The sequence below is a fragment of the Leuresthes tenuis genome, unplaced genomic scaffold, assembly GCF_036924035.1.
Source record: "Leuresthes tenuis unplaced genomic scaffold, fLeuTen1.0.hap1 SCAF_23, whole genome shotgun sequence".
Classification (NCBI taxonomy): domain Eukaryota; kingdom Metazoa; phylum Chordata; class Actinopteri; order Atheriniformes; family Atherinopsidae; genus Leuresthes; species Leuresthes tenuis.
This window is the reverse complement of record NW_027325377.1, coordinates 11062485-11070337: the sequence shown is the minus strand read 5'-3', so window position 1 is coordinate 11070337 and position 7853 is coordinate 11062485. Positions and strand designations below refer to the sequence as shown.

Sequence of the window (7853 nt, the reverse complement as noted above, 5' to 3'; positions counted from 1 at the left end):
GCACCTTTTCTTACCCATTTTTCAGTAATTATGGGTGGACATTCACACCTTCTTGCAGCTGAACACCTCCTCTCCCGCTTATTATCATGTGCGGTTTGATATTTGAAAATTCTCTTTCATGTTTTCTAGCAATTATTGATGGACATTCAGACCTTGCAGCTGAACACCTCCGCTCCAGCTTTTGATGGTGTATAGTCGGGCTTTCGAGCCTTTTCTTCCCCGGTTTTTACAAATTATGGTTGGACATTCAGACCTTCTTTCAGCCGAAAACCTCCGCTCCCTCTTTTGATCATACATTGTCGGGCATTCGCACCTTTTCTTACCCGCTTTTTACAAACTTTAGTCGGACATTAACACCTTCTTGAAGCTTAACCACCTCCGCTCCCTGTTTTGATCATGTGTGGTCTGGCAATACTACCTTTTCTTACCCATTTGTGAGTAATTATGGCTGGACATTCACACCTACTTGCAGCCGAACACCACCTCTCCCGCTTTTGATGATGTATGGACCGGCATTCTTACCTTTTCTAACACATTTTTCAGCAATTATGGTTGGAGATTCACACCTACTCACAGCCGAACACCTCCGTTCCCGCATTTGATGGTGTATATTCGGGCATACGAACCTGTTCTTACCCGCTTTTTACAAACCATGGTCGGACTTTCACACCTTCTTGTAGCTGAACAACTCCGCTCCCTCTTTTGATTGTGTACAGTCGGGCATACAAACCTGTTCTTACCCGCTTTTTACAAACTATGGTCGGACATTCAAACCTTCTTGTAGCCGAACACATCCACTCCTGCTTTTGATGATGTATGGTTGGACATTCGCACCTTTTCTTACCCATTTTTCAGTAATTATGGGTGGATATTCACACCTTCTTGCAGCGGAACACCTCCTCTCCCGCTTATGATTATGTGCGGTTTGATATTCGAAAATTTTCTTTCATGTTTTTTAGCAATTATTGATGGACATTAATACCTTCTTGAAGCCGAACACATCCACTCCTGCTTTTGATGATGTATGGTTGGGCATTCGAACCTACTTGTTGCCCGTTTTTCATTAATTATGGGTGGACATTCACACCTTGTGGCAGCCAAACACCTCCGCTCCCTGTTTTGATCATGTATGTTTTGACATTCGCACCTTTTCTCACCTGCTTTTTACTATTGTCGGCCAATCACAGCTTCCTCTCCACCATACTTGTATGGTAGGAAATTCTCACCCACTCTCATCCGAAGACCTCTCCTCCCGCTTTTGTTAATATTTATTCGGGCATTCGAACCTTTTCTTACCCACTTTTTACAAATTATGGTCGAACATTCACACCTACTTGCAGCTGAATACTTCCGCTCCACCTTTTAGTGATGTATGGTTGGCATTTGCACCTTTTGTTACCCTCTTTTTATACTGATTGCTGAAGATTAAGTTGTTCTTTCTCAAACTACAATTTTTTTTTAATTGTTGAAACTTGATTTGAAGTGGATAAATAAGGAGGACAAACAGTTTTAAGTCACGCTGATAGAAGAAATTAATTTTATAGCAAAATCTGTATTTCGTCATATGTCGAGAGATGCTTATTGCTGAAGAAGTTCTTTCTCATTCTACAAAGTACAACGTTGTTTATCGTTGAAACTTGATTAGACATGAATAAATATGAAGGACAAAGCAGTCTTAACTTGGTTTGAGTTAATTAATTCGTTTTATAGGAGAATCCGAATTCGTGCTTATTTTCGGATTCCTGAAGAATGAGTCTGGTTCTTTCTCATAATACAAAGTTTGTTGTTTATTGTTGAAACTTCATCAGAAGTGAAGAAATAAATGAATGCCTATCAACAAATGTGGGATCTAAACTCTACTGCTTCCTCTAAAATAATTTCTTTTCTCAATTCAGAAATGTGTGTGTGTAAGTCACAACACCTGTGAAACCAAAACGGCTTTCTTTTCTCTCTTTTCTCTACACTCTGCACTATGAGCACACACACCAAATCAGAAAGGCTTTTTTCTCTCTTTTCTACATTATGGACTGTGGGGACACAAAACCGCTCTCTCTTTTTTTTTTTGATTGTGTGCCAGGGCGTTGTCTCACGTATTAGATTATGCTTAAGATACGAATGGGTTTATCAGTCACATCAGAATCCATACATACTGATCCTCCCGTAATAAAATGGTCAGATCTTATCAAACACACTTTGTTTCTTGTGACAATCAAGTCAGCGAAACAGCGTATACACGTCAAGACACTGAATCAAGTTTGCCACAAGAACTCATAAGTTTGGCAGTATTGCTCTGCCGTCAGCAATCATACACCCATTTTATTTTTGTGAGACGTGCAGGCACCTGTTCATCTACTGTTCTATCACTATGAATTAGTTTATCTATTATCAATAAGGATACTTCTACAACTACTATCAAAGTATGTCCAGACTTCTTATGTTGTCAGTTGCTATATATGAATAAGTGGGTAGCTACTGACAAGCATTAAGCATGTCACACAGCCCAAACATATAACATTTCAGGACACACCACACAGTTAACAACCACAGTGAAGTGTCAAAGCCCAAACATTCAACAGGACACTTACACAACACATTCAAATCAAACAGTCAGACAACATACAAGAAAGTATACCCCAGCCGGCATTGCTCCCTGCCTATTTTCCTACAGCTCACTATGTGTGCGCACACCTTTATTCACAAACTCTTCAACTTATACTCTTTTACCGAATCTGCTACAGCTCGATTGGCCGAATACCCTTAGATCCTATTTCGGTGAATTTGACATCTGCCTTACATGTAACAGATTAGCGGTTTAGCAGTTTTAATTTAGTTTGAGTGAAGGAATTCATTTTATAGCAAAATCCGAAATCATGAAGCACTCATGAAAGTAAGCTTATTCTCGGATTCCTGAAACTTTAGATTTGCTCTTTCTTTTACTGCAAAGTACAACGTTGTTTTTTTTGTTTAAATCTTTCTAGACATGGTAAATATGAACGACAAAGCAGTTTTAACATAGTTTGAGTGAAGGAATTCATATTATAGATAAAATCCCAAGAGTCTGCAGAGAAAAGAGAGTGAATGCGAAGTAGACTTTAACACGGCTATGGGAGCGAGCCGAGTGTCGGCTAACCGGGAGAATTGCTTGAAAGAAAAGCGACACCGAATGAGCGGTCAGAACAAAGCCTCAATACGGGATTCTCGTGGTGTTTTTGTTGCTGCCTTGTCTTTTGCATAGAGTAAAAGACAAGGCAGCCATCGAATAGGGCCCGATTGTTCCTACTTGGTCAGCCGAGGAGCAAGGGGGGGGTTAAGCGTCTCAACCAAGCAAAGCTCACCATGGGGAAGGTGGCTATACCAACTAGCCTGATGCCCTGCTCCCGCAGTGACGGATAATCGTACTCTGGTTTCTCTTCATAACATACAAGTCTTTCGCCTTTTACTAAAGACTTCCGTGGAGAGCAGCACTAATGAGTTGTTTCTATTATTGGCAGGCTTTACCTTTGCGGGTGAAGCCCTTTCTGTCTGTGCAAAAGAAATCTTGCTACTTTTCAGAGTGACTTCTCTGAGTAGAGTCGCCTTACTTGTTGCGATTGTGCCGATGTTCGAAGCTGGAGTGCAAAGTTGTTGCTTGAATGGTGCTTGCTGGAGCGTGCGGGAGTGCAAAGTTATACCATTTAAAAGGGCTGAAGAGTGCTCAGTGCAGCGGGTGGGCAAGGGTGCAACGTGACACTCTGGCCACCTATGGCCATAAAAAGAACACTGCTACAAGTGCGCATTGTGCCAGCAAGGGCCCTCGGACCTGAAACAGTGGACAGTTATCGCTTCTCGGCCTTTTGGCTAAGATCAAGTGTAGTATCTGTTCTTATCAGTTTAATATGTCCTCTATACGAGGACAACATATTAAATGGATTTTTAAGAATAGGAGTTGAAAAAGAAGCTTGCTCCGTTCACTCCAAGCCTCGACCCGGTACTGCAGTGCCGCTGGGAACGGTGCGCTCTCCTCTGCTCTTGTGAAAAAGCAAACAGCGGTGCAGGATGGAAGTTTCAGGGAGCCCAAGATGAAACTTTCTTTTAATCTGCTGAGAAAAGAGAGTGAATGCGAAGTAGACTTTAACACGGCTCTGGGAGCGAGCCGAGTGCGGGCTAACCGGGAGAATTGCTTGAAAGAAACGCGACACCGAATGAGTGGTCAGAACAAAGCCTCAATACGGTGTTCCCGTGGTGTTTGTGGCTGCCTTGTCTTTTGCACAGAGTAAAAGACAAGGCAGCCATCGAATAGATTGTTTCTACTTGGTCAGCCGAGGAGCAGGGGGGGGGGCAAGCGTCTCAACCAAGCAAAGCTCACCAAGTAGGAACAATCGGGCCCTTTTCGATGGCTGCAACACCTGAAAGAGATATTGATGCGAGACCCGATCAAATGCTTTTTCAAAGTCTAAATTTAAGATGACAAGCCGGGTGTTTCTGTCTCTAGCGTAATCAATGATGTCTCGAATCAGTACGAGGCTGTCGGTGAGTTGTCTCCCTGAGATGGCACAAGCTTGGTCTGGGTGAATTACCTCCTCTAAAACAGAGGACATCCGTGTCGCTAAAACCTTGCTAAAAAGTTTACAGTCAAAGTTGAAAAGTGTGATGGGCCTCCAATTCTTTAGGTCAGTCTTATCATTTTTTTTATAAAGTAGAGTCACTATTCCCACTCTAAAACTGTCAGGCAGTCGGTCGAGTTTTTCAAAATCTTTAAAAACATCTAAAATGTCTGATGATAAAAGGTCCCAATAGGTCAGATAGAATTCTGCAGGAAGCCCGTCTAAACCCGGAGCTCGACTTCTCTTAAAACCTGTTAGGCATTTTTTTAACTCTAAAGCAGTAAAATTCTGTGTCAAGTGTGCATTCTCTTTTACGGTTTTGTCAACGAATTTTAAGATTTCTGCCGATGTTTCCAAGTGCACTGGTTTCTCTTTGTACATGTTACTATAAAAGGTATGTACAGTTTCAATCATCTCTTGTGTGGATTTTGTTAAAAACCCATCTTCTCTTTTTAGATTTTGAATACACTCCTTTTTATTTATAACTTTCTTTCTTTTTCACCTTCCTCAATTTCCTGCTCCCTGCTTCTTACAAAAATTCCTTTACTCTTTATTTCTGCTAAAACTGACATTTCCTTTATGACATCTTTGATTTCTTCTTTAAAGTCTATGCCACACTGATTTAGTTTAAAGTAGCGCTGTAAGCGTTTATGTAGTCCCATCATACATCTATTCTCTTTCCTTTTTTTACGTTTACCTTGCTGTTTAAAAAAAGTCTGGGTCGTTTCCTTCACCATTTCCCACCATTGTGCATGTGTTTCGTAGAGGTCTTGAAGGGTCTGCCACTCTTTATAACATTCCCTGTACTGACTGACTATGATTTCATCCTCCAACAGGGAACAGTTGAGTTTCCACAGACCACTTCCTACCGTCACACCAGAAGGGGGTGAAAGGGTGCAGGAGAGCATAAGGTGGTCTGAAAAGAAAACAGGGGTTAATCTAACATCAGTGGGTGGGCAATCTCTAGTAAAGAAATAATCAATGCGAGAGGCTCTGGTGCCATCATGACTAAACCAGGTGAAGCCCTCCTCTCTGGGATGCATGGTTTTAAAACAGTCAGTAAGCTTAAAATCCCTGCATATGCCCTGAAGTCTTATCCACTTTAAAATCTACCCCTGCTCTTTTTCTATCTTTCCTGCTCAAGATACAGTTAAAATCCCCTCCTACAACTAAAGGTACTTGCCCTAGCATGTAAAGCTGTATATCTTCTAAAAGGTCATACCTTTCATTTTTTCCATTGAAACCATAAATATTTAAGAGGTTAAAGTCTTGCCCCATAAAATTCAAGTGTGCTAAAAGTGCCCGTCCGTCTCTCACCACTGTGCTACCTTTCACCAGAACATGCGGATTTTTAATTAGAATGGCCACACCATCATTTTTATTTTGATTTGAGCCACTCCATATCGATAAATGGGGCCACATTTCCTCCCATTGTCTATGGTTTTTTAAAAAAGGTAGTCCACATTCTTGTATTAAAAACACATCTGATTTTATGGAGTCTAAGAAGGATAAAATACTCTGGGCTCTTGTCTTTGATTTCACACTTCTCACATTTAGTGTTGAGAAGGTGAGAACCATTAAAAGCATAAAGGAAAGTAGGTATGTCATTTTCGTTTTTCTAAGTTATCAAAACAAATTACACACAGGTTATTTCTTGGGAAACTAGCTCTTCCTTCATTTCTTTAGGTGAAAAGTGAGTAGGGTGATCTATATTTCCTTTTCGGACTCTCGGTGTTGGCCTCTGACGCAATGTTGCATTTAACTTTGAGTCCCTGGGGGTTGATTGCAGAGCTGAAGTTAAAAAGGAGACCTCATTTGGTGAGTCGGAGGGGAAGACTCTAGGTTCTTCCACTGAAGAACTGTCTGAAAGGGACCTAACCCTTCCCCTCTTCTCTGATACCACTGGGGAATCAGAGGCTCAGATGCCGTCCTCTTCGGCTGTTGACCTTCGGGGAGGTGAGTATCTTCACTAGACTCACCTGTCTGCTCTTCCTCCTCATTTAGCGTAGCTCCACCCTCTGCCTGTGAATTCTCACACACTTCAACACTGAGTGGTGAGGCCTCTACAGGCCCCTCCCCTTTTTGCTCCTCACTTCCAATCCAAGCTTTTGGCGGGAAGTTTGAATTTATTGGGTCAACCTCTTCACTTTGTTCACCAACTGCCACCTTTGGTCCTTCTCTTTGTTGGCTTGACTGTGGCTTTACCGTCTTTAATTTGTTGGCAAAAGATTTAGGGCAATCTCTGAAGAGGTGATTTAATTCTCCACAGAGATTACATTTCCTGCCATTTGGACACTCTCCAAAAGTTTGCCCAATTTCTCTGCTCTTCCCACATAACACCTTGGTACAAGCCTCAACCAGGTGCCCATGCTCACCACACTTGCGGCAGAACTTGGGCTGCCCCTGGTAGTGGATGTAACCTCGGTTTTCAAGGTGGCCAGAGTGTCGCCCACCCGCTGCACTGAGCACTCTTCAGCCCTTTTAAATGGTATAACTTTGCACTCCCGCACGCTCCAGCAAGCACCATTCAAGCAACAACTTTGCACTCCAGCTTCAAACATCGGCACAGTCGCAACAAGTAAGGCGACTCTACTCAGAGAAGTCACTCTGCACAGTAAGAAGATTTCTTTTGCACAGACAGAAAGGGCTTCACCCGTAAAGGTAAAGCCTGCCAAAAATAGAAACAACTCATTAGTGCTGCTCTCCACAGAAATCTTTAGTAAAAGGCGAAAGACTTGTACGTTATGAAGAGAAACCAGAGTACGATTATCCGTCACTGCGGGAGCATGGCAACAGGCTAGTTGGCATAGCCACCTTCCCCATGGTGAGCTTTGCTTGGTTGAGACGCTTGCTCCCCCCCCCCTTGCTCCTCAGCTGACCAACTAGGAACAATCGGGCCCTATTCGATGGCTGCCTTGTCTTTTACTCTGTGCAAAAGACAAGGCAGCAACAAAAACACCACGAGAATCCCGTATTGAGGCTTTGTTCTGATCGCTCATTCGGTGTCGCGTTTCTTTCAAGCAATTCTCCCGATTAGCCCACACTCGGCTCGCTCCCATAGCCGTGTTAAAGTCTACTTCGCATTCACTCTCTTTTCTCAGCAGACTCTTGGGATTTTATCTATAAAATGAATTCCTTCACTCAAACTATGTGAAAACTGCTTTGTCCTTAATATTTACCATGTCTAGAAAGATTTAAACAAAAAAAACAACGTTGTACTTTGCAGTAAAAGAAATAGCAAATCTAAAGTTTCAGGAATCCGAGAATAAG

At 42.2% G+C, this 7853-nt stretch overlaps 3 non-coding genes across 3 annotated transcripts; 2 read left to right on the top strand and 1 right to left on the bottom strand.

The window, feature by feature from the left end:
* The first annotated feature begins 3395 nt into the window (after window positions 1-3395).
* Window positions 3396-3509, top strand: LOC140283497 (U5 spliceosomal RNA). The gene has a single exon (XR_011910096.1). It is a non-coding gene; the product is annotated as a U5 spliceosomal RNA (small nuclear RNA).
* A 308-nt stretch (window positions 3510-3817) lies between these two features.
* Window positions 3818-4001, top strand: LOC140283359 (U2 spliceosomal RNA). Its single transcript, XR_011910062.1, has one exon. It is a non-coding gene; the product is annotated as a U2 spliceosomal RNA (small nuclear RNA).
* A 3232-nt stretch (window positions 4002-7233) lies between these two features.
* Window positions 7234-7347, bottom strand: LOC140283493 (U5 spliceosomal RNA). The gene has a single exon (XR_011910093.1). It is a non-coding gene; the product is annotated as a U5 spliceosomal RNA (small nuclear RNA).
* Window positions 7348-7853: the final 506 nt, after the last annotated feature.